At 45.1% G+C, this 26,663-nt stretch overlaps 1 protein-coding gene and 1 pseudogene across 4 annotated transcripts in view; both read left to right on the top strand.

Moving 5' to 3' along the window:
• LOC142010731 (zinc finger protein 367 pseudogene) overlaps window positions 1–10,128 on the top strand; it is a 65,502-nt pseudogene extending 55,374 nt beyond the window's left edge.
• The window catches only part of CYRIA (CYFIP related Rac1 interactor A), a 142,022-nt gene continuing 124,108 nt past the window's right edge, over window positions 8,750–26,663 (top strand). For 2 of the 4 annotated variants that reach the window (XM_074988972.1, XM_074988970.1), the window contains exon 1: window positions 8,756–8,798. The gene's annotated coding sequence lies outside the window, so the exon portion shown is untranslated. Of the gene's footprint in view, window positions 8,799–26,663 lie in introns of all 4 variants that reach the window. The other 2 variants (XM_074988971.1, XM_074988973.1) reach the window with 2 other exon arrangements.

Raw genomic sequence — 26,663 nt, 5'->3', positions numbered from 1 at the left:
CCAGAAAAAAACAGTCAGATGCAGAGTGTTCATTCCTCTCTAATACTGAAATCATTTTGTATCTGTTGGTTGTCAAGGTGATTAGAGTGCAGTGATGTATCAAGGGCTTATCAAGGTGACAAATAATGTGGAAGGAAAATGGTCCAGTGTCTATGGCACTGGCTGAGGACTTGAGAAACGAGGGGTGAATCTCCTGCTTTTTACGTAACCTTGACCTCCATGTGCCCAACATCCCTGCCTGTAAAATGTGGGAAATAGTACTTCTTTCCTTACATGGGATTTGTGAGGACAAACACATAATGGCTATGTCTACACTAGCCAAAAACGTCGAAATGGCCATGCACATGGCCATTTCAAAGTTTACTAATGAAGCGCTGAAATACATATTCAGTGCCTCATTAGCATGAGGGTGGCCACAGCACTTCGAAATTGATGTGGCTCGCTGCCGCGCAGCTTGTCCAGACAGGGCTCCTTTTTGAAAGGACCCCGGCTACTTCGAAGTCCCTTTATTCCCATCTGCTCATTGGCCGGGGTCACCTCACCTGGACCCCAGGCCAGGTGAGGTCCAAAGTGAAGGAGCTCCAGCAGGGCTACTGCCGGGCTTGGAACATGGCTGGGCGGTCAGGGGCAGCGCCCACCAGCTGCCCCTACTTTAAAGAACTCGACCGCCTCCTTCGGCCCAAGGAGGAGGGACCCCCAGCCATGTTCCTCAACATGGTGGACCTCCCGATGGAGCCGGAGATGGAGGGGATGGAGATGGAGGGGGAGGATTACCACAGACCACTGGCCACCTGCAGCCGCCTGCCACGGATCCTGGACACCTGCGATGATGAGGGCTCGAGCACGGGTCCCCTCATCATCGATGTCCCCTCGGGCCCATCCAGCCTGGCCCCCTTGAATTGCACCTTGCCCGAGTTCCTGGAGGGGCCCACAGGTATGTACCGTGCATGCGGGTGGCCACGGGGTCAGGGGAGGGGGCACACAGTCCCGCGTGGTGCGGCTGCAGCCCACCCACAGGGACATCAGCCCCAGGACACAGGCAGGCCAGACAGCCCCACCACCCCAGCCTCACAGGGCTGACGTGTGGCACCCAGCACCATGCGGGCCAGACCGCAGAGGGACAGAGGGTGGCAGAGGGGAGCTAGTGCTCCTTCAATCCAGAGGGGGAACACTGGATACAGTCCATGCAGGGCCCCCAGACTGGGGTGAGAGGGGTGGGGAGGGGATCAAGGGGTCCCTCACTGGGACTAATGGCCCATTCCTCTCCCCTTATGTCTCCACAGCTCCAGCAGCCAAAAGCCAGACCAGCCCCGTGATGGGCCTGGGCATCCTGGGGAGTGGCCCAGGTCTCGGACATGGACAGTGCGGATCCGCCACCGGTCCCTCCACCAATGCCACCAGGCCAGGGAGGAGGAGGCAGGGGACACAGCCCACACACCCACCTTTAGGGAGCTGAGGGGAGTCTCGTGGGAGTGGCTTGCCATGGAGCGGCAGGCATGGCACCAGGTGGTGTCCAACCTGGAAGCCCTCACCCAGGCTGTGGTCAGCCACCTGGCCCCTGCTGCCACTCCATTGCGGGTCACTCCTGCACCCACACCCCCTGTTACCCCCCACACCATCCCCCACACCCCTGTTGCCTGCGTGTCCCCTCCCCTCCCTCCCAGCAGCTCCTTCCCTACCCCAATACCCCATCCCCCTGCCTCCCCCACAACAGCCCCACCCAAGGAGGCTGACCTGGAGGCCCTGCTCCCTCCCCACCTCCCCCTGGCCAGCCTTGTCCACCTGACCCACACCCTGCTGGCCAGAGCTGGCCAGGTGGAGGCCAAGCCCCGCCTCCCAATGCTAGGGCCTGCACCCAAGCTGCGCTCCTATCTTCCTGTGCTGCCGGCCCTGGCCCGGCCCCAGCAGGGCCCCCGGACATAGGGAGGAAGGGGCAGGTGCAGGTGAGGGGGATCCCAGCCACCGAGCCCTGTCAAGTGGTGAGGCCCCCCCACCCCAGCTCCCCGTTCAACCTCCCCCCAAACATGTATATAGTTCCCCTAGAAAATGAGAGGCACAGTTTTTTAAGTAAATAGTTTATTTTTATAATTTACCCTGTGTCCCCTGTGCACGTGTGCTTGTGGGGGTGTGTGTGTGTGTGCGGGGTGCAGGTGGGGGCAATGTGTGTGCAAGGTGCAGGCGGGAGGGAGTGTGCATGGTGGAGGGGATTACCATGGCCCCCGCTCAAAGGCCTGTCACAGGGCCTCCCTTATACACACCCTGTCCTGCTGGTCCTGGTGGCACGGGGCGGCAGGGTACTGTTTGTAACCGTGTCCCACTTCGGCAGCCCACCCTTTCATATAGGGCTTGTGTTTCGCCTCCACCAGGTTATAGAGGGTGCAGCAGGCCCCGACCACCACCGGGACATTGGGGAGTCCCACCTCCAGGCTAGTGTAGAGGCATCTAAAACACACTTTAGGTGGCTGAACGCCTGCTCGACGGTGTCCTAGGCATGGTTCAGCCACTCATCAAAAAGGTCCTGGCTTGGCTGGGTGTGCCCAGTGTATGGCTGCATCGACCAGGCCTGCAGGGGGTAGGCCGCGTCCACCATGATGCAGGGTGACATCTTAGTGTCCCCGAAGGGGAGCTCCTGGTAGGTCCCGTCGGCCATACAGCATCACAGCCCTGAGTTCCTGAGGACCTTCATGTCGTGTGTGCTGCTGGACCAGCCCATGTAAATGTCCTGGAACTGGCCATTGGCGTTGACCAGGGCCTGCAGGACCACCGAGTGGTAGCCCTTGCGATTGCCATAGGCCCCGTGGCTGTGCTCTGGGGCCTGGATGGCGATGCGGGTGCCATACTGGGCCCAAAGCAATTGGGGAAGCCCAACGCATGGAATCCCTGGATGGCATCGTGCAGGTTCCCAACAGAAACCAGCTGCCTCAGGAGCACCTTGTTGATTGCCTGGACAAACTGGAGGACATAGGGGGGTGCGTTCACGAGCATGGGGTGGGATGTGGCTTGCCCACCCGTGCCCGTCCCCATCCCCGCCCCTGTCCCTGGGGTGTCCACCCTCGCCTGTCCCCATCCCCATCCACCCCTGGGGTGCCCGCCTGTGCCCGTCCCCATCCCTGCACCTGTCCCCGGGTTGCCCACCAGCGCCCGTCCCCATCCCCATCCATTTGTGGGGTGCCCACCCATGCCCATCCCCATCCCTGCCCTGTCCCTGGGGTGCTCACCCACGCCTGTCCCCATCCCTGCCCCTACCCCCAGGGTGCCCACCCATCTCCTGATGGTGCCCCTCACCAGGCTGCCCGCTACCCCCCGCATTCAGTCTAGGTGTGAGGTGGGCACAGCTTACCCCAATGAGGATGGCCCTGATGTTGGCTTTGCCCACCCTGAACTGGTGGCTGACAGATTGGTAACTGTCCGAGGTGGCCAGCTTTCATAGGGCAATGGCCACCTTTCTGTGCAGAGGGAGTGCCAGCATCGGGTGTGTGTCCCGGTGCTGAAGCACTGGGGCAAGAGAGTGGCATAGCTCCAGGAATGTCCTTTTAGTCATCCTGAAGTTCTGTATCCACCAGTCATCACCTCAATTCTCCAGCACCAGCCGGTCCCACCAGTCACTGCTGGTGGGGCAGTTCCACAGGTGGCGGATGACCCCGGGGGACCAGTTGGGGACGTTGTGCCCTGGGGATGGCATCCAGGAGGGTGGCCACTGTGGTGGCCATCCAGAGCCGCTGCAGCACAGCAGCCAGGACAGCGGCCAGTGCGCTGGCCACGGCTGCAATGGATGTGGAGGTGCTGCTTCGGGTTCATGGGGGCCTGGGATGCCTCCTCCAATCTCTCTCTCAGTCTCTCTGTCTCACACTCCCTCTATCTTGCTCTCTTTCTGCCTGGGGACAGGGTTGCTGGCCCTCAGCGTGTACAGGCTGAGTAGTGGTGGGGGGGCCCTTTAAGGGAACGGAGGGCAGCGGCCCCAGAAGGACTCATCCATCATGAGACCCTGCCCGTGGCGCTTCTTGTCCCTGTTCTTTCAAAAGAGCACCCTGGTATGTGTGGATGCCCTCTTTTGAAATTGTGCTGAAGGCCTTTCAAAAGGACGGACCAAACCTTCAGTCCCTGCTGGTGTGTGCGGATGCACTATTTCTAAAGGCTACCTTTCAATGTTCTTTTTCGAAAGACGTTCTTTCAAAACAGAGCTGTAGTGTAGACGCAGCCTTCCAGTGCTTCACCACCTTCCTGCTAAAGTAGTTTTTCCTAACATCCAACCTACTCTTCTCCTTCTATAACTTCAGAACATTACCCTTTGTTCTGCTGTCTGTCACCACTGAGAACAATTTTTTTCCATCCCTTTTAGAGCACCTCATCAGGAAGGTGAAGGCTGCTATTAAGTTACCCCTCAGTCTTCTCTTCTGCAAACTAAATAAGCCCAAATCCCTCAGCCTCTCCTCGTGGGTCATGTACTCCAGCCCCTTAATCATTTTCATTGTCAAGAAGCAATGGTCTTAAATTACAGCAAGGGAAATTTAGGTTGGACATTAGGAAAAAAATTATATTTGTCAGGGTAGTTAAACACTGGAATAAAATACCTAGGTAGATTGTGGAATCTTCATCACTGGAGATTTTGAAGAACAGGCTAGACAAACACCTGTCAGGGATACTCTAGATAGTCCTTGGTCTTGTCATGAGTGCAGGGGACTTGATGACCTTTTGAGTTGCCTTCTATAGTAAACCCTAGAAATATGCAGCTTCAAGTTGCACTTAACGTGCTTTAATGTGAGTTAAGCACAACCTGAAGCTGCTCTGTGGCCTCTTCCCCCAGCCATGCAGCTGTCATCCGGACAGCTGTGGAGCTGGAGGAAGGCAGAGAGAAGGGACTTTTAGCTCGCCTATCTCCCTGCAGCTGCAGGTAGCTAGGCAAGCTAAAAGCCTTCCCCTTGCTTTCTCCCCAGTGGCCCAGCTGTCAGGCTGATAGCCACGCTTCTGGAGGAAGGTAGGGAGAAAAAGCCAGGAAACTGACCAGTTGCCCTCTGGTTTCTGGCTCCCCATCACTCTGGCAGCCAGGAAACTGATCAGCCAGTTACACAGGGGTTGCAAGAATGTGCAAGGTGAACCAGCCTCCCCGCATCATTCTCCACACCTGAAGAAAGAGCCAGCCTTTGCTTCCGGCTATCAGCCCCTGCCATTTTATACGGGTGACCTGGGGCAGCTGCTATAAAAAGCAGGCAACTGGCAAAGACCCATGTGGAGCTAGCTGCCTTCTGCAAAGATGAGTGTGTGTGGGGTGTGGTGGGGAGGAGGATGATGGGGTTAGATGGGGGTCTCGGGGTGCTTTGCTCAGGTGAGGGGATGGGGATGTGGTAACAGTGGGGGGCTGGTGGTGCCTGACTTTGTGGGATGGAAGGGGCTCAGGCTGGTGGCTTCTATAGGGCTCGCGGGGCTTGAGTGGCTGGCTGGCTTGTGGGATTCATGGTGGTTGGGCAGCTGGCCCTAGCATTGCAGGGTTCAGGTGGCTCAGGCTGACAGATGGCCCCAGCAGCGCAGGGCTTGGGAGCCTCAGGCTGGCATGTGGGCAGCTGGTCCCAGCAACACAGGGCTCAGGTGGCTTGGGCTGGCAGGCAGGTGGTTGGCCCCAGCAACGTGGGGCTTGGGTGGCTGGCCCCAGCAGCATGAGGCTTAAGTGACTCAGGGTGGCAGATGGGCAGCTAGCCCTGGCCGCTTGGGGCTTAGGTGGGCAACTTGGGCAGCTGGACTGCAGCTGAGGTGGGCGGCTGGTAGGCGAGCAGGTGGTCCCAGCAGTGAGGGGTTCAGGAAGCTGACGCGCAGACAGGTGGCTGACCCAGGAGACTGGCTGGTGGGTGGGTGGCTGGCTGGCCCCGGCAGCACGGGGCTCAAGCGGGTGGCTCTGACACTGCAGGTCAGGCTGTTGCAGTCTGTTCTGGTAGCTGGCATGGGGCTCCAGCAGCTGGCCAACTGGGGCTGCACTAGACACCTTCAAGGGTCCAAGAAAAACTATTTGTGCCTATTTTTAAATTTTAAATAACATCTTTATATCAAGTTTTTGCGTTCATTTTAAATTACGAATTGAACTTTTTTCCTAAAAGGTGGGTTGGATGATGGTAAAGAAGAGGCGGAGAGCATGAGGGTTTCTCAAAAACCAAGGTGGGATCTGATGCTGAAAATTTTGGGAACCACTGCTTTAAAGTCTGATGAGAAGCTTACTCTCAGCACTTGGCATAGTTTTTGCAATATCAATGCAGATCCCTGAACAACTTTTCTACTGTCTTTGTTCCCCCATTTTAAAGCCATCAAAAAGCTTAAGTATTTCCTCTCCTATAGTATATGTCAGCAGTACCTTGCAGAAGATAAAGTATTTTACTCTTTTCTCAAAGGTTTTCTCACATGTGCCGAACATAGATCAGTCACTGTGCTGCCTGTAAAACATCAGTAGGTTCATCAATTTGTAAAGAAAAGATCTTGCTCTTTCTAATCCTGTACATCACTTGATTTGCTATGTCATTGGACATATTGTCAATATGGCAATACATTGTACCATTTGACAGTGGAAGAGAACTCTGCTGAAGGGTAGCTTCTTTGCAGATAGTAATCTCACATGTTTGTTTAGCTTCAGGAAGAATAAGAGCCAGTGGTGGTGTGAGGATTTTTTTGCTTTGGTGCTTACAGGTGAAACAGGATAAGGTGCCTCCAGAGTATGGGTATCACAGCTGCTGATTTATATATAACACTTTTTGTTGTTCAAGTTCACAAAGTCTGCCTTTTATAAAAATTTATAAAAAAACAGTTCTCCATGTACATTGCTGAAGTGTATCTGGTTTTAGGTGTTATTGGCCAAAACTTCACTGAATAAAACACACTGGGGACTTGGAGTATCTTCTGAGACAGTTTAACTAAATGCTAATGCCAAATAAAAACAATAGTATTTTTAGTTTTTCTTCCCACACCCATACCATACCATACTGCCCTTACATCTGCACTGCAGCTGTAAGCAGCATTGTCTTCAGATTTGATTGGCATCATGACTAGCAGCTGCTACTGCCAGATCATCAAAGTTCTAAAGGTGAAGCACCCATCATGACCCAGTTAGGGTGTCTTTTATGCTATTGCCACCTTTACTTTTTTGCTATTACTGGTGCAGTGCTGCCTTCAGAGCTGGGCGATTAGCCAGCAGCTGTCATTCTTGCACCTGCTTTATAAAAGTTTTGCAAACTCCCTTTTGGGCCTGGACCCCCAGTTTGAGAAACACTGGGCTAGAGAATTCATTTAGCAGCAGAACCTACCGTCCTGCCCAACCTTCATATACAGCCCCCAAAGATAGGAATCCCAGATCTCTCCTTTTCTTATCCATTAGAAATGCTCCAGTTCCATACATAGACCTTGTCTTCACTACAGAATTGAGCAGGTTAGCATGCAACTGCGACATTTGTAAAGTTTGTGTGTAACCCACACACCTTTTGAGTTTGATGAACTGTCCCTTCTTATGGCACCGAGACCACTTACAGAGCAAAGAAGTGTGGTCTACAGTGTTAACTACAGGACTGCGGGCATTTAGCTCAAGCAGTAGAGGCTTATGTTCCAAGCTGCAAAGGTTCCCAGGTTTAATTTGACCTATCAGTGCTGCACGATGACGGAAATATGACAGTGGATATTAGGGTCATGTCTACACTTGGGAAAAACTTCGAAATGACCATGTAATGGCCAAATTGGAGAATACTAATGAGGTGCTGAAATGGATATTCAGCGCCTCATTAGCATGCTCTCAGACATGGCACTTCATAAGTGATAGGAATAAGGGGATTGCGAAGTTTGCAGGGTCCTTTCAAAAAGGACCCCGTGTAGATGAGCTGCGTGTGAGCAAAAAGTGGCTCTTTCAAAGTGCCAAGGCCAGCAGCATGCTAACGAGGCACTGAATATTCATTTCAGTGCCTCATTAGTATTCTCTGATTTGGCCATTAGCATAGCCATTTCAAAGTTTTTCCCAACTGTAGGAGTAGCCTAGATGTCACAGGAAAACCACTGAATGGAAATGAAGGGAGCTGATAGAAATGATGTTATAAGAATATGCAAAGACAGGTGAAAAATCATGATTAGATCTACCATGCCATATGGTCAGAAAGATGACCAATCAGGCAGTGAGAAGAACTTCTTCACTGTGCCCAGCATGAGAGTGGTTTATGGATGCTGGGTGAGAGGACAGCACGTGAGTCATAAGATCTGCAATTAAAGGTACCTGCTATGATGCTAAAGCTAAGCGAAGAGTGACTGAAAAGGCTGAGTCAGTGCATGGTTAATTCCTTCACTTACACTGGGGTTGAGAGGTCCCAGAGCCTGTTTCCCCCCAGCTTACACTGGGATGGGTGGCCCCACTGCCTCTTCCCCACTTTACAATCGAGTTCAGGGTCCCAGAGCCGGTCTTCCCTTTGCAGCGGGCTTGGGGAGGTCCCAGAGCCCGGCTGCCCCTCACACTATGGAAAGGAGGGATCCCAGGGCCTATCTCTCCTGGCATCCCCCCGCCCATAGCCTGGGTTTGGTTGGTCCCAGAGCGCAGTCCCTGCCCGTGGGCTCTGAGTGGAAGGGTGGGAAACCGCTGCCCTGTCTGTCATGAACGAAGAGGCGAGGCTGGGGAGATGTGCCCGCCCACAGCGGGCGGGGTCGGCGGCTGTGATAGGTCTTCAGGCGGAGGGGGTGGGGGCAGTGCGTGCGGCCCCTCTTCTGGCTGGGTGGGGGCTGGGACGCCTGTCGTTCGCGGGGGAGCCGTTGGGTGCGGGGTTTGCTGCCGGCGGAGTCCAGCGGTTCAGGTAAGAAGGGGCTGCGTCGCGCGCAGTGTTGGCGTTGTCCCAGGAGACCGCCTGGGTGGGCGCGGAGCTGGGTACGGCCGCTCTCTCCCTGCAAGCTGCTCCCGCCTCGGAGTCCAGCCGCCCCCACCCAAAGTGGTGCGGGGAGGGGGCGTCCCGGGCTTCCCCCTCATTCGCCGTGGTGGCGGGTGGTAACCCGCTTACTGCTGTGCTTCCCGCAGCCCCCGCTTAGCGGCGGTGTGGGTGGGCGACGTGGGGGTAACCGGCGGCCGTTCCCTCTTTACCTTCGGGGTGCGCGGGGGGTAGGGCCCGCTCGGCCCCCCCCCCCACCCCGGCTAGGTGGGGGGCGCAGGCCTGTCTGCTCTTCTTAAGCAGAGTGGTGGGCAGTCCCGTTCCCTAGGAGCTGACACGTTTATTTGAAGCTATGGCAGGTGGCTGAGGCAAGCAGAAAGGGGGGTGGGGGAATAAGACATACACACGTAGGTGGCTGAAGACGAGGGGTCTTCATGTCCCCAGGGCTCTGTGTTTGTGTAACTTGGTTTCCCTTGAACTGTAGCTATACTTCATGCATCCCGCACACCGCAAAATGCGGTTTAGTTTTTGAATAGATCATTTTCCTATAAATAGGTAGAGGCAGTACCAAGCTGAGATTCCTTTCACCCTGGTTACTTTTAAAAACAAAATGTCCTTTGTTTTCTTGTCCTATGAATCATTGGGACTTTTCAGGCCTCATCAACATAGGAAAGTTTTATCAGTTCTACTTTTAAGTTCTATCTGTTCAATTCCTGGTTGGACATTTGAATTTTTGTGTAAGGTTGCTTTTGTTTGCTCTAGTTTAAATCTCTTTCCAAGTACAGGTTGAACCTCTCTCGTCCAGCACCTTTAGGACCTGACCAGTGCTGAACGAGAGAATTTGCTGGCCCAATGAAGACCAATATTGTCTTGCACATTACCAACACTTCCACTACTTACTGGACTCCTAAGACATTTATGGGTAAATTACAGCTAAATAACAGTACAGAACGCTGAGCGCCAGAACTGGTGGCCGTAAACAAGCTTTATGGGACCACAAGAAAATTGGCAACATGCATGGTAAGTGGTCATCCAGTTAATTTAATCCTTCTGGATTACGGATGTTGCCAAATGAGAGACTTCCGGGTGAGAGAGGTTCAACCTGTAGCATAAACTAAATCAAAAATTGCCAGAATGTAGTAGTGCATTAACAGTGTAATTATACTGGTTATAATTCATGTCTCAGGTTATCCTGAAAATACCTTTCCTTCTAGGATTTGATGATGTGACTGTAAAGAGCCCCGAGATTAATCTTTCGTAGATTAAACATGAGAATATTGAAGTTATTTATGAGGATGGATTGAAAAAGCTGCTGTAACATTGCATCCATAAACACTTTTTTCTGTATTGTGATGTATTTGACATTGAATTGGTAATATCCTTGATTTTACTCATTTTGCTACTTTAGCTTCAACGTACCCTTCCTTTTAGAAGTCCTGTGGCACCTTATAGACTAACAGATATTTTGGATCATAAGCTTTCATGTGCAAAGACTGACTCACGCATCTGACGAAGCGGGTCTTTGACCACGAAAGCTTATGCTCCAAAACATCTGTTTAGTCTATAAGGTGCCACGGGACTTCTTGTTGTTTTTGCAGATACAGACTAACACGGGTACCTCTCTGATACTTGTCTTACTTTTAGTTTATTGATCTGGCTTTGATAATGCTAAGCTCTCAGCATTCCTGTATTATGTACTGGAGTTGTGAGTACTTTATAAAGCACTACAAAGATTTTCACTCTTCATTTTCTGTTTTCATTTTGTACTGTCTTTTTTTTTTTTTTTTTCTAAATTTTCTCTCATTCTGATTTTTTTTTTTCCCTTCCCTTCTTCCAGCATTTCCATCTGCTTGGTTATAAATATATAATGATATAAACCTCACTTTTGCTCTGAGCTACTATTTGGAAGACTTAAATGCATTTGTGACATAAGTTTGCCTTTTGAGTAAAGAATTCTACTCACCCAGTACTCGACTACAGAGTGGGGGAAAAAAAATAACGAGACACCCTATGCCAGATGCAGAAAAATGAAGCTAATTCATTGTTTGTTCTGTGTGATGTAGTTCACATTTTACAAAAAAGGAAAATTTTGAGAATATTTGTGCAGCAGTAATTTGTCTTTTTTCTTAGACATGACTTCTTTATGTAGTTTCACTCAAAATTCCCCATATGCTTAGTTTAAATAAATAAAGCTATGAAACACAGTAGAGATCAAGAATTTCTTAACCCTATGCTGGCTAGACTGTAATTTGTTCATGGTCATAAAATTACAGTTTATGTATGAGTAACATCAAGAGCTTGACTTAAACCCCCAGAAGTGGAAACTAACTGTTAAGGCTGAAATTCTTCCAAAGACTGAATTTTGGCTAACTACTGCAGGTCATCTGGTTTACAAGAGTGTATCTAAATGCAACTAACTGTATCTAAGAATTTTATGATTGGCTATTAATTTTCTTGAATTTGGAATACTTCATATTTTAGTGTGCTCCCTTTGTAATTTTATTTTATGATACCCTCTTTTGTCCTTTTTATGGTAACTCTTGAATATACCCTCAATTAAAAAAATCCATACATTACAAGCCATGAAAAAGTCAAGTATTTGCAAGACCAAAAAAAAAAAAGTGGGGGGGGGGGACCATAGTAATGTTGGATTAGTTGGATGCCATTGCATAGTAACATTTGGCAAAAATTGACCAGAAGAGTGTTATCAAACTAGCTGTGAATGTCATATTGCTGAGATTGTCACTATGCTGAGGATTAATAAATTGCCGTAACCCTGCTTTACATTCTTTGTTTTTGTCAGGTCAAAATATCTTCTTCTCTGTGGTGTGGTTTACTTATATAATTTGTTGATTTAAATACAAATGATGTGGCTTTGCATAAGCATGTTACGTAAAATTAATGTTTTCAAATAAGTCTTTGCAGTACCTTTGCTACAGAGTGCAAATCATTGAGACTAGAATGAAAATTTCCACCTTAGAACAGAAATCCTATTTTGTTGATGTACAAATAACCTCAAGCTGGTTTGCCTTTTCCCATCAGTCACATTTATATGCATATCAGAATATCCTGTAATTATAGCTTATAATGTAAATTGTTTGTATTGAGCATGCTGGAAAATGCTTTTGGCCTTCCTTTAAACCATGTAATGATTAGATTCAGAAACTCCCTTTCTGATGCATGCATAAAATTTGATCATTCATTTGCTAACTCACATTTTTTGTATTTTGTATAATCAAAAATCACACCTTCATTCTTTGAACTTAATTAGGTTTTTCAGCCATAATACTGATGGTCTGCTATTAAAATCCTGCAAATAAATTTACTATGCTGGTGTTAACCTCTTAATGTACCTAGTGGACAATAAAACACATGTAGTAAATATGTGAGAATATTGGGAGCCAGAACTTGCTGGTGCTATTCATATATTTCTGTTGACTTCACTGCTTGTCATGATTTTAGCTCATCATTAACACTCTAACAGTACTACATTTCATGATTCTCATTCAATTTTATTGTTTTGTTTATTGGTATGGTGAACAGAGAAAGTACTTTGAAATGAAAGAGTTGAAAGTTTTATACTGAGCTAGCCAGAAAGCTCAAGGGGAAAAAAAGGAATTTCTTTGAAATTACAGGATATTGGGATATATTTGTAGTTAGTTATAAAATTGAAGCTATGATAGATGATTGTTTCCATAGCGAATGGTGCAGTAAGTACTACTGTGAGACACTGAATGTCTTCTAATGAAAATAGAGAACATTTATTTATTTTTCTATATGTTTGTACCATGTCTAATCTTAATTCAAGTTATTTGAGGCTACCACAATACAAATGACTTGTTGACAGAGGATAGTTATTTTGGAGGGCGTATCTGGCCATGATTATGAAGTCACTCGTATTAAATTGTTTTTAAATATTTGTAAAGCTCAAATTGAGTCCTAGAAATGACAAAAGTGAGATTCATATGAATAACCCATTCTCAAAAACTGTTTTAATAATATACACATCACTAAAGCACTTTAAAAGCTGCTGAGGTATGATTATTTAATTCAGAAGCTTCTGAGTTACACTGATTACATTCACTTCTATAGGATTTTATTATGTGTTCTGTTAGTTCATAGTTAGCTCCATGCAAGTCAGCTTACAGGTCTGTGCCTAAGTCAATGGGAATAGTCACCATGCTTGAAGTGAGGTACACTATACATTTTTGCAGAATTCATCCCTACGTGTTGAAGAGTCGTGTGTGTGTGTGTGTGTGTGTGTGTGTGTGTGTGTAAAACTTTCTAGAGTGCAATTTTGCTAGTGTAATAGTTATGGCTAGAGGAGTCTATCGTTAGTCCTGCTTGTTGCGGCAGTTCATTGTGGTGATAAATATTGTTCCACTTCTGCAAATATATTCTTAGTTTGATCTGGAAGTCAGTATTTGTGTAATATATGAATAAATGATCGTATAGCTTATGGAAATTGTTCGTCAGATTCTTGGGTTCTTTACTGCTCAGTGGTGACTTGCCAGTTAATGAGTCATAACTGGGCCTGAGATTTTGTGCCCATAAACCTTTGTACTGTGTTATAATGTTGTGGTTCATCAGTGTTTCTAAGGTGGTATTGTAAGATTTAGGTATTCAGGATGTACAAGGTCCATAGTGTACTGTGGTTCTCTGACACTTTAATTTTGAAACAAATTTGTGTGTGTCAAGGCTGTTCCCCACTCTGACCCTTGGAATGCAGAAGGTGGTGGCTCGTCAGGGACCTTATAAATATCTTGCCTCTATAGTCTTCTGCTTAAAAGCTTCCCAAGGTCACAGGTACCCTGACCTTGAGAGAGAACTGACACCACCCCAGTGAGAGAACCAATCGTTAGAACCCGGGAAAACACAATTGAGATGTCTCCCTAGCTGGGTCTAAATTGCCGAGATAATCATCATTGTCCTGGTGTGTAGGGCGGCAACAAAGGTCCTCCACTTCAAGCACTATTGAGAGGCTGACCAGTGACAGAAGTGTGATTCATGCTCTTCATTTCTACTTCAGCAGTGCAGTGCCATGTCATCTTAGGTTGTCCTCATTTCCACTTACCTTCAGGAGTCCAGTTCACAGCAGTCCTTGTGATAGAGCTTCCATCTTTCCTGAGCATGTGCCCGATCTATCTCCAGCATCCTTTTCGTAATGATGGACATGTCTAACTTTTATTCTGGATCTCATCAGACTACTGCTGTTTGTCTCCATTCCCGCAAACGTTTTTTCACATCCTTTCTTCAGGATAATAGATAACCAACACCATGAGGGAGTATCATTCCTTCCAGAAAAAAAGGACTGTTTCACAAGTACTAGTCTTCATTCTTCCTGAGCCAATCCATCTGCTCTCACTGATACCAAGGATATGCAGCTTGTAGCGTCTTATTTCATTTGTGATCTGCGTTAGCTTATCTGTTTCATACATGGCATGTACATTGCAGAACCCAATTCTGGTCTTGCTGTTGGCATTCCGGACTTCCATCTTCAAGTCAGTAGCTTCATTTGTGCTTTTACCACTGGCACTCATACGACTCTGGATGTCCCTCACACACAGTTGAGAAGCAATGCTTTGTTGCTGTTACCCTAACAAAGGTTTGTTTTTTTTCTGTCAGGGTTTTTAGCCCAGAACCAAATCTGCAGCTTTGAGGATCATTGTGCATGCTTAGTCTGGCTCCTCCCCGCCTTGATCTTTCCAGCTTGGTTGAACCTACCATGAGCATTAAGCTCCTAGGGTCATAAGAGCACTCACTGGCAAGGTGCATGCACAAGAGGAGAGATTGATGAGAACTGTCAGTAAAAGATAGCAAATTGCTCAACGCATTTACGTATCTTTTGCTGACAGCTCTATTGGAAGAGGCTTTTTGACATTTGGCCTGTCCACATGGGGACAAATGTCAGAAAAAACCCTTGAGATATTCCTTCTTCCTCGTGGAGTGAGGTGTATAGGAATGTCGATATAATGCTCTCAACCAGCAGATTTCTTCCAAGAAATCTACAGTCCGCAAGCGTGCTATGTTGCCAAAACTTCTGTTGACAGAAACCTGCAATCTAGACATAGTCCTGCTGGGGCAATCTCAAACTCTTAAACCCCACTTCAGAGAGAGTTTAAAGACTAAAAGAAAGTAAGTAAACTGCAGTATCTGATAGCTGTCTGTTCAGTCTTAGATATGCATAGACACATACCCTTCTTCAGGACACAGGAATCAAATAATTGTCTTAAAAAGTAATTTGTTAACATAACAAAAAGATATGTGGCAAAGCATACTTGGTTGTGAGGTGTTACAGTGCAACTGAAGAAAAGATGGACAAAGCACAGAGAATTACTTCCCTGGAATCCAGTTTAAAAGTTAGTGTACAGTGGGGTATACTAGTCAGCCTGAGAAGTCCTGCAACAAAACCCTAGACAAAATAACTTGATCAAGTCTGGTTAAACATTTCCTTTTTACTTACATATCTGTATTCCCAGATTTCTTTTCAGCCCTAGATTTTTCCTGAAATCCTCTAAGCCTGGTGCAGATTTAAACCATCTCTGTGTCTCTTTTCTCTGGCCACGCAGAAGACTCTCCCAGCAGGTAAAGGCTTCAGTTCAAAAATCCCTCCTCTCTTCCCCTTTGTCATCAGCCATGTGAGCCAACACAGAAGCTAGGATCTCTGGGTTTAATGCTTTACAGGCATTCCTTTATGATCATGTATAGTGCATGGATGTTTTTTAGTTGAAGGTCTTCCTGGCAAACGTGGCATTTTTTCTCTGTCTCTGGATGACCTTGTATTGGCTTTGTGCTTCAGTAAGTCTCAGGCAAGACTTGGCCAGATTATGCCAAGATCATTTGTATACCAACTGACTTTTTTCCTCAGTTTTTTTTTTTTAATAAGAACTCCGGATAAGAGCACAGTTTGACAAGTGTAATTTAATGATTAATATGCAGGTTGAAAAAGGCTGGATTGACACCATTGCCCTTTCTGCTATTTTCTCATTTGAAAACATCTGAATATAGCATGTTTTGTTTCACAGAAAATGGATTGGTACTTATGCTAATTATTCCACCATCATTTCCATTTTACAGTAGTTCAGAATTCCACACAGGATGTCACATTGAAGGAAGAGCTCTTTGCGGGCTCAAAAATCTTGTGTCTCATCGACACATGCTGGTCCAATAAAATATATTACTTCAGTCATCTGGTATCCTGGGACTAATACAAACATTATGTAGACTGAATCAAAGGTTTTTTTGAGGGGGAAAAGAAACTTGAACAATGTTTCCTTACTTGTTTTCGAAAGCAAGATCCCATGGGAATATGCTAATGAGATATGTAAATCTGAACCCCATTAGTATTTCCAAATGGCTGTATTTACAAGCCCCTTCCGAAAGGGAGGGGCAGTGTAGCCACTGCCTAGGTGTTTAAATTTCTCCTTTGATTATATTATTTGAGATTTTTTGGATCTAATTTTCTGGGGATATTATTTGAATTAGTAGATTTTGATGGAAATATCTGAGGTCAGATTCCATAGCTTACAAAGCCAGGAGGGACTATTGTGATCATCTCTGACTTCTTATGTAACACATACCATAGAACTTTTTCCCAAATAATTCCTAGAACGTATCTTTAAGAAGAATATCTGGTCTCGTTTGAGAATTAGTTAATGATGGAGAACTGAACATGAACCTAGGTAAATGTTTAAGGTGTACATTTTTGACAGTGAGGGCAAGTATTTCCATTCTGAATTTATCTAGCTTTCAACTTCCAGCCATTGGATTGGGTTATATCTTTCTCTGCTGTGCTGAAGAGCCCATTGTTGTATATTCAGACCTCATGTAGATACCTACTGCCTCTAGTAAAGTTTCCTGTTATCCTCTCTCTTTGTTAAGCTTAATGTATAGGTTCAAGGGTCCCAATCAATATAAGGCATATTTTTGAATACTTGAATCATTCTCATGAATTGTCTGAATCCTCTCCAGTTTATCAACATTCTTCTTGAATTGTGGGTATGAAAGCTGGATATGATATTCTAGCAGTGCTTGTACCAGTGCTAAATACAGAGGGGAAAAAGAATGTCTGTACTCTACTTGAGATTCTCCTGTTCGTGCATTTTAGGATGACATTTGGTTCTTTTGGTTACAGCATCATATTGGGAGCTCATGTTCATTATATTGTCCACCATGACCCCCAAACCTTTTCAGAGTCACTACCCAGGATAGAGTACCCTATTCTGTAAGTGTCCTACATTTATCATTCCTAGATGCATACACTTACATTTAGTCATATTAAAATATGTAGGGTTTGCTTGTGACCCATTTACCAAGCTATCTTTATCACTCTGTATCACTGACCTTTTCCTCTTCTTCATTTACTACTTTGAGCTTTTCTTTCATCTTCAGACTTGACCAGTGATGATTTTGTGTGTTCTTCAAGGTCATTGATAAAATGTTGTAGAGCCAAGAACTGACTTCTGCAGGATGCCTCTGAGACCACACTCATTCAGTGATGATTCCCATCTTAAAACTACTTTTTGAGATTTTTGAGTTAGACAGTTTTTAATTAATTTATTTTGAGCTCTATTAATTGTGTATCATTCTGGTGTTCAAATTAAAATACCCAGCAGTACCAAGTCAAATACCTTGAAATAGTTTGTGTATTATTTCAGCACTATTATCTTCATCAAATTTGTAGCAACATCAAAAAAAGTTACCATGTTAGTTTGATAAAATGTATTTTTCCCATACTCCCATGTTGATTTACATTAATTCAGCTTCTTAAATTCTTACTGAGACCATTATCTTACTGGGATCAATGTCAGCATGACAGGCCTTTAACTACCCAAGTGATCTCATTTATGCTTTGTAAAAATTGATTACATATTAGCTTTTGTCCAGTTTGTCATCTGGAGCTTCCCCATTGCTCCAAGTCTCACTAATCATCCACTAATTTCTTCAGCTAGCACTCATAAAATTCTTGGGTATGAGTTACCCGAGCTTGCTCATTTAAAGAATCTCTGTCTTTATTAGGATTTGCCTAATATCTTTTGGGAGCATTAGTAGGCTGGAAAAAAATATTAGCACTGCATGATGAAATTACATCTGTTTTCCCCCTAAATACAATATAGAAATATTTACAGAAGATGACTGCCTCTTTTGACATTGTTACAGATCCATATTTTTGTCACATTTCTCTTGTTTCTAATACATATATATTTAAAAAACAAAACCCTCCTTGTTTTTCCATAACTTTTCTGGCCGTATATTTCTTTTTGTGTCCCTTGGCTTCCCTAATCAGTTTTCTACAATTTCTAATTTCTAGTTTGTATCCCTTACTATCTGCTTTCCTTTTTCTTTCATTTGTCATGCATTATTTTAAATTGTTTTTAGTGATCTTCACTTCCCCTGTTTTTTAACTAGCATAGTCTTCTTTAATTGCTTATATTGTGGCTTTCTGGAAATCGGGTAAGGGTGTTCTTAGATTTCCAATTATCATTCACACTTTTCTGTGTGTGTTTTTCCTTCCAGCTAATTGGCTCAAGATTGTTTTCAGCTTTGTGAAATTGGTTTCATAAAGTATATTAATGGTCTGGATTCATACTGCTTGCACATTATAGCTACACTCACTTTTAAAGGTGCCACAGGACCCTTCGTTGCTTTTATCTAAGAAAGGGATTACCAATTACAGAGACACCTGTAGCTGTGAGTGCTACTGCTGCTGACTCCTCTTGCGGCTGCAGAGGCTGCCTCCACTTACGCAAAGCCCACCGTTAAAATGGGCTTTAGGCTTTTTTGTTTAAGCAGTAGCAACCTCTAGAGCCACAGGTAGAGTCAGGGGCATCAGTGAGCCCTGGAAGGGAAAGCCAGCAGGGAAGGGAGCTGTCTGGCTTTTCTTCTGAGTTAGTTGGTAACAGGGAGGAAGGATTTTCTTATGGTGTTTAATATTATTTGTTCAAATGACTGTTTTCTGGATTGGATCGTTTACATACAGTCTGGAAGTTGAAATTGCTGGGATTGTTTTTCATCTGAGTTGTCATGAATTCTAGAAACTGATGGCATCTAATACTGCATCAGGGTGATAAATGTATTGAGAGTGGGGTTGATGTTTTCTTTCTTTTAGCTGTATAGGTTTTATGTACAGATTATAACGATTTTAGGGGTGTGAATAGTTGCTTATCCATTAATATAATGGGTATAAAACCAATTAGTTGCTTTTTGATAAGTATGATTTATGTTACAGCTAATCATGCATTTAGTTCCGTAAAAAAATGATCTACCAAAAAATCTCACTTTCATCTGCTACTGAAGAACACTGTGGGCTGCCAAGTCCTAGCAGTCTGAGTCACCACAATTGTAATGAATGTCTGTATTTTTGTGAAAGCAGTAATATTCAGTATGATTTGATTTATAAATAAAGTGAAGGGTTACTCTGTTTAAAATAATACATAAAAAGCACATTCTTTGCTTACATGTGTAATATTTGATTATTAAAACAAAATTAAAATATTTTTCACAATTCTGTTAAATGTAAAGAGAAGAGTCCATAGCAATAAAAATTGAGTTCTTCAGTTTTCACTTTTAGGTATTTACTGGTAATATGAGTTCAGAAAACCCCATAAATAACAGGTCACAAAACCTTGGATTTTAAATCACGTTTGATCTGATAATATCCTTTTATTTTTAGAAGCTTGTCTTTTTCTGTTAGGAGAACCTTGATCCTTAAAACTATTTTAAATGCCTACACATGTTCTTAACTTTAAGACTTGGCCTGTGATCACATGCACTTGGTGGACTTCAATTGTTTGCTGCATTAGTGCCCAAAAAAGCAGGGACAGCTTGATTACAATATTGTGTCAATAGCTTAGTAACAACAGGTGAATTTTGGAGTGGAGTCTGCAGCCCACGTCCTATGGGGCTGGTGATTAGGTTGGACCTATAAATAAGTTGCATAGGAAACTGTAATTAGGTGAATATATGCATGAAAAGAGCAGCATTGTGAGTTGGGACAGGCTTCCTAGTTGTCACAAGAAGTACGGATGCCCTAAACTGAACTTTGTTTCATTAGTAGTGCAGAACAGCAAAGTTCATTGAAGGCATGCTGCAGTAATGTCTTCTGAAAGTCTAAAGTTTTAAAATTTTACGTTATTAGTCTCTTTCCTAGTTCTCAGCATCAAAACATAATTAGGAATATAGACTAATAAATACTGTGTTATACAGTTCTGCACTTTAATTGAAATTGAGTAGTTGTCGTTATGTCTTATTTCCGAAGAGAAATTCGTATACTAATAATGTGGCGTTAATTCAAGACGAAAATGCTAGATTAGTAAATGCAAATAATACATGTCCTGCATCTCCTAGTTCTTAATATGTAGTCCAGAAATCATGACACATTTTGTGATAACTAGTGTGTGTGTGAGAGAGAGAGAGAGAGAGAGAGAGAGAGAGAGAGAATTTGATTTATTGTCTGTGCTTTCAGGGTATGCGCGCTCTCTTGCTTTTTACTGAGGTAGGAATGAGTGAGTAGCATAGCAGCTCACAACAGATTCATATGCAGCACAGAAGGGAGCAGCCTCTATAGTGTTGCTGACTTCCTTCTACCCTTTTGCCCATAAAAGGAGAAAAACACTGCCAAATGAGAGAATGTACTTGAGAGAATCATAAGGCAAAAACCACACACTTTTAAAATTGCTTTAGGAAGTTTATTCTGTGAGAGAGCTCGATGCATTCTGTTACATGTTTAATTTGGTAAATATGTATATTATGACTCAGATATGAGATCTCATTTGTTTTATTCTCCCACCTTCTTCTTTCCACTCAGTTTTGAGCATCTCAGCTCTTTGTGTGAGAGAGAGAGAGAGAGAGAGAGAGAGAGAGAGAGAGACTAGTAACATCTTCAATATGCATCTGCAGATCTCAAATATATTTTGTTCTGATCAAAGAAAAAATTGTTAAACGTCTTTGAACTAAGGTTTTAATTGTTGTTTCTTTCCCATTGATGTGAGAGGGTTCTGATGGGAGCTGGTATAAAGAAGTTGGAGATAAATAGCTCCTTAACCAAGCCATTTCTACACCTTTCAGAAAATTTCTGCTGGGGTTAAGAGGAACAACTCAGAATGTTCTCCCACCCTGTGTCACAAAAGCTGTGTCTGCAGTGCACCACCCTTCTGGAAGGGGCATGCTAATGAGTGAAGGGGAACATTCAAATGAGGCATGGATTTAAATGCCTTGTGCCTCATTTGTATAATCCTGTGAGATCTTGCTTCAGGAAGCAAAAGCAGCGGAAGGAAACTGCCCCTTCTGGAAGAACCATTATTCCTCCAACTCTAGCAACCTTATAGATAGCAAAATTAAAAACTAAGTACAGACCCAAAACAAAATATCAATATGACAGCCAAAAGTAGTCCGGTTAGTGGTGTTTTTTTGTACAAGAATAAAAAGGACAATATGTTTCAAAAAAGGACTGTCTTTTCTTAGAGCTTTAAAAACATTTTTTATGAAAAATAAATTCAAAACTAAGTATGGAAACAAGTATCAGACGAGTAGCCGAGTTAGTCTATATCTTCAAAAACAACAAGTCCTGTGGCACCTTATAGACTAACATATTTTGGAGCATAAGCTTTCGTGGGCAAGGACCCACTGGCGAAGTGGGTCTTTGCCCACACAAGTTTATGCTCCAAAATATCTGTTAGCTTATAAAGTGCCATGGGACTTCTTGTTTCAGTATGGAAAAATATTTTCAAATTTTATGGGTTTTTTTTAATAAATTATTTTTACAGAAAACTACTAGAAAATAAAAGTAAGTAACTTGAGGGTTTGTTTTTTTTTTTTAAATGGGAAGAGTATTTTTGCATCTGTTCTGGCACAAGTTGCAAAATAACAAACTATCCTATTATGAATAGTAAGAAAGGAAGCCGTGCTAGTCTATACACTATCAAAACAAAAAGCAGTTAAGTAGCACTTTAAAGACTAGCAAAATAGTTTATTAGGTGAGCTTTCGTGGGGTCTGTCCCCCCCCGCCCCCCCCCCCCCCCACACAGTGGAAGCCCCAGCCCCTTCCCTGGCCAGCACAGGGCCTGATCTAGCCCCCAACACAATGCGGGGCCTGGCCCATGCGCTTTGGATGTGTATTACAACAGGTTGGTATCTAGAACTTTCTTCCAGCCCAACTTTTGCTTGCAAGCAGAGCTGCAATAGGGCCTCTAGTTTTTTAAAAAAAAAAAAAAAAAAAGCTAAATTATGGTTTTTTTGCCATCCTCTGAGCAGAGAATGTGTACTCTGGTTAGATTCCAAATTTATCTGTATTCTCATATTTTCTTTATAGTTAACCTAAACAGCAGCACCATCACACAAACATAACCTAAAGGTGGCTGTTTGTAGCGTTTCCACCACAGAATCATGCTGCTTCTCAGAGATGCTCTTGCAGCTTTTATTATACTAAATTTAAGCCCACAGAACAAATGTATCTAACCTCAAAGATTTGGCAGAAGTGCCTCTGTTTCTGTAAGTGGGGTTCATACTATTGGTATCCAAATGACCTGACAGAAGCTCCCCATTCCCCACACCTTACATAAGTTAAATAATACATGTCTGGTATGAAGAATCCTTATATTGAAAACATAAATCTGTTCTACTTCAACACACATTAAGAGCACCTAATGTTTTGTTTTCTTCTCTGAAATAAAAATGCAGAAACTATAAATTCATTTTAGCCTGAAATTTGGTACCTTAAATAATGAAACTCTGAGATCTCAGGTAGTTTTGTAGTGACCTCACTTCAAATCTTATGTTTTCTTTATATTGCATATTGCCTTATCTACTAAATCTTTGTGGTCTGCAATAGTCAAATTTTGCAATTCTGTGTTTAATCTACTTTGCTTTTCCTCTGTACATGTAACTCCTTCTCTATTTATGCTTCTTTGAATACTGATCATATGGCTTTCATTATTTTTCAAACAGCAGAAGACAGTGTCTATTGACTTAGGCGCAGAGTGCAATTGATTTAAAAAAAAAAAATCTGTGTGTAATAAGCTTTGCTCCAAGCAGGTTTGCTGAAAATACTGAACTTGGTCCATCATATTTCCTTCTAAAGTGCATTTAACCTGCATTAAATTGACTTGGTCACTATCAAAAAAAAAACTTACAAAACTAATGTGTGATGCTTAGTTTTTGAATTCTTCTGAATTCAGGATAACGCTTTTGCTAAATTTGAAAATGTACTGGTATGGTATGTTTGTCGCTCAATGTAAGGCTCGTATAATGCAAGTAGTACTGCAACTGTGTCAGGTCTCAATATACTATATGCATTTGAGGCTATGTCAATGTTTTTAGATGTTTAAATGTAAGGCAGTTGGCTTGATCGTACCAGGTGACTGTTTTCACTGTAAATACCATTAGCTCAGTTTAGGGAGCACTAATATCGATATGTCGTCTGAACTGGGTGGGTATAGCATCAAGTTTGAATTTAACAGTTCAAATGAAGGCTAGTGTGGAAGCACTGTGTCATTGGATCGAATTCATTAGTATCCAGAGGCTCACTGGTACTGTTGCACCACGCTCCCAGCTACCCACCACTCAAAGGAGCTGTGAAACTGACAAGTGCATCAGTTTTCCAGCTCCTGTAAGTGTCTGGGAGCTGGGAAGCTGACCATGCTGCTGCACCTGGCAGCCTGCCACTTGTGGGAGCCAGAAAACTGACCAGCACGGTGCCTGGTTCCTGGTTCCCATGAGGACCCAGGAACCAGGCAGCAAGGTGAGTGCTGCCAGCATTGGTGGGTGCAGCAGGCCTGGAGGGAAGGCACAGAATGCAGGGCTGAGGGAACTGTCGAATAGGTTCTCACAATACACTGCTGCAACAGTTGATGTTTGGCCACTCTAATGTGGCACCACTAAACTGACTTTGTGTGGACATTGTGGGAAGTGAGGGTACTCAAAATTTAACATTTAAAAAAACATTGTTGTAAAATTGAATTTATCTGGTGGCATAGACGTAGCCTTAGTTAAAAGTTGCTCAGGAACAACAGATGTCCTCCAGTCCCCCGTTGTTCCCAAAGCCCTCTTAATCGGGGTCCATTAAATACTAAATTGTGCCCTCCATCCCCCCCCACACACAAAAGAAAAAAAGTAAGACTGCTTAGTGGAGCTTCCACTGCTGAGGCTGGAGGGACCGTCACTTCCAGCCACTGTGGGCCACTGCGGCTGAACCCTCCACTGTGGCCTGGGCTGGAGCTGCCACATTCTCTTTCCACCAGGAGAGGGGTGCATATAGAGGCAGATAGCACTCACATATGTGCTTCATCCCTGGTGGAAGGACCATGTGGTGGCTCCAGTCACGTCAGTGACTCCTTCAGGCCACAGCAGAGTCTCCAGCTACAGTGGCTCTGGTTAGTCGATGGCATTTTTTTGTGGGGGCTGGGGAGCTGGGGCTGGGGGAGCCTGGTGGGGGTGGGTGAGTGCTAGGGTGAAGTGTGAAGTCAGTAAACCCTCAGATTTCACAGACTTTTTGGTTTCACGGACACGCCACCCCCACATTAGTCTGTTAAATTGAGAGGTTTTTATTATTTCTTTCTAATCAATCTGATGCTCCTCTGCAGCTGCTTTCAAAATTGTAAATACACTTTCAATATACATTTTTGTGTAAAGAAGAGTATTCTGTTAAAATTGCTTTATTTAACAATGCAAGAATATTTAAGGAAATAAGCCTTGAGAGACTTAAAGCCCCTCTTCCACTGTGCAGTTTCCCAGTGGTTGGCATTTGTATCTGAAACAACCCAAATGTGATTCGTGGGGGAATTCTGCACTACTGTGAAACTGTAGAATTATGCAGAATTTACTTTTTCTTCCCACAGAGAACAGCTCCCAGCCAATATTATGGGCCATTGAGCCAAGGAGAACTTAGTTCAGACATAAGACACTGCGTGGTGCTAGAGAGGTTCCTGATAGTTGTTGTTCCAAGAATGCCCTGAAGGAAGGAGGTGGCAGTGTGCAGGAAACTGAGGCTGTTTGTCCCTCTGGATCCCTTGCTCTGAGGATTTTTTTTTTGGGGGAGGGGGTAGGTGGGGGGGGGGCTACAATTGGTTTCCAGGAGTAGGACAATGATAGTGTTCACCGACATATCTCCAGCCTGGCCTTTTGTGGGTGGAGTCTGTGTGTCCAGACTGGAGAGGAACATGGCTAGGTCTGAGGGCAGAATGTAGAATGAGACCTGCTACAAAACCTAAAGATTTCTTTAATTCTCTACTCCTGGAAGAATTTTTGTGTGTCGTATTGTTACAGGCATTCTTGCTAATAGGTATTTTGAAATAAATTACCAGATAATTGGCACTGGTGTGGTACCATTGTGTTAACAAATAAAATTTGTAAAATTTTAAAAATTTGTGTGTAAAATTATTTTTTTAGCACAGAAGTCTCCAAGGTGTAACGTGCATACTCTGCCTGGCAGACCATTCAGTGCTTTCGTTGCTTGCTTCACAAATGGTATTGATGGTTGGGCCCAACGGGTAGTGGTCAATGGCTCGATATCTGGATGGCGGTCTGTTTCAAGCGGAGTGCCGCAAGGCTCGGTTCTGGGGCTGGTGTTATTCAACATCTTTAATGACCTGGATGAGGGACTGGGTTGCACCCTCAGCAAGTTTGCAGATGACACAAAACTAGGGGGAGAGGTAGATACGTTGGAGGGTAGAGAGAGAATCCAGAGGGACCTGGATAAATTGGAGGACTGGGCCAAAAGAAATCTGATGCAGTTCAATAAGGAGAAGTGTAGAGTCCTGCACCTGGGGTGGAAGAATCCCAAACATTGTTACAGGCTCGGGACCGACTGGCTCAGCAGCAGTACGATGGAAAGGGACGTAGGGGTTATGGTGGATGAAAGGCTTGATATGAGTAAACAGTGTGCCCTGGTAGCCAAGAAGGCTAATGGCATACTGGGGTGCATTAGGAGGAGCATTTCGAGCAGATCTAGGCTACGTCTACACGTGAAGCCTACATCGAAATAGGCTATTTGGATGAATAACGTCTACACGTCCTCCAGGGCTGGCAACGTCGATGTTCAACTTCGACGTTGCGCAGCACAACATTGAAATAGGCGCTGCGAGGGAACGTCTACACGCCAAAGTAGCACACATCGAAATAGGGATGCCAGGCGCAGCTGCAGACAGGGTCACAGGGCGGACTAGTGCTTCCGGGGCAACAGCTAGCCGCTCCCTTAAAGGGCCCCTCCCAGACACACTCAGCCTGCACAGCATGCGGTCTGAGGAGCCATAGGCACACAGACCCCGGGCAACGCAGGCATGGACCCCCAGCAGCAGCAGCAGCCAGAGGTCCACCCAGCCCTCCCGGCAGGAGCAGGGCTTGCCCTGATCCATGCCATGCGGGGGGCAGCTGAGCACCTCCTTGCTACACTGGAGGAGGAGCTGCCCCCAGGGCAGCAGGGCTCAACCCCCAACCCTGCAGCACCCCCGCCCCCCCCCCCCCGCCTCATGCCGACGGCTGTGGAGCTACCCCACCAGCACCGACTGGTGGGAGTGGCTGGTGCTTGAGGAGTCGGATGACGACCGCTGGCTCAGGAACTTCAGGATGAGCCGGCAGACATTTATGGAGCTGTGCCAGTGGCTCACCCCTGCACTCAGGCACCAGGACACTGCCATGCGGCGTGCCCCCCCTGTGGAGAAAAGGGTCGGCATCGCTGTCTGGAAGCTGGCCACTCCAGACAGCTACCGATCCGTGGGACAGCAGTTTGGCGTTGGCAAGGCCACCGTCGGGGCTGTCCTCATGGAGGTAAGAGAACCCACGGGGGGAGGGCAGGGCAGGGCA

Source organism: Carettochelys insculpta, chromosome 3, assembly GCF_033958435.1.
Source record: "Carettochelys insculpta isolate YL-2023 chromosome 3, ASM3395843v1, whole genome shotgun sequence".
Classification (NCBI taxonomy): Eukaryota; Metazoa; Chordata; order Testudines; family Carettochelyidae; genus Carettochelys; species Carettochelys insculpta.
The sequence above is the reverse complement of the archived record's forward strand: the minus strand, read 5'-3'. Positions and strand labels throughout refer to the sequence as shown.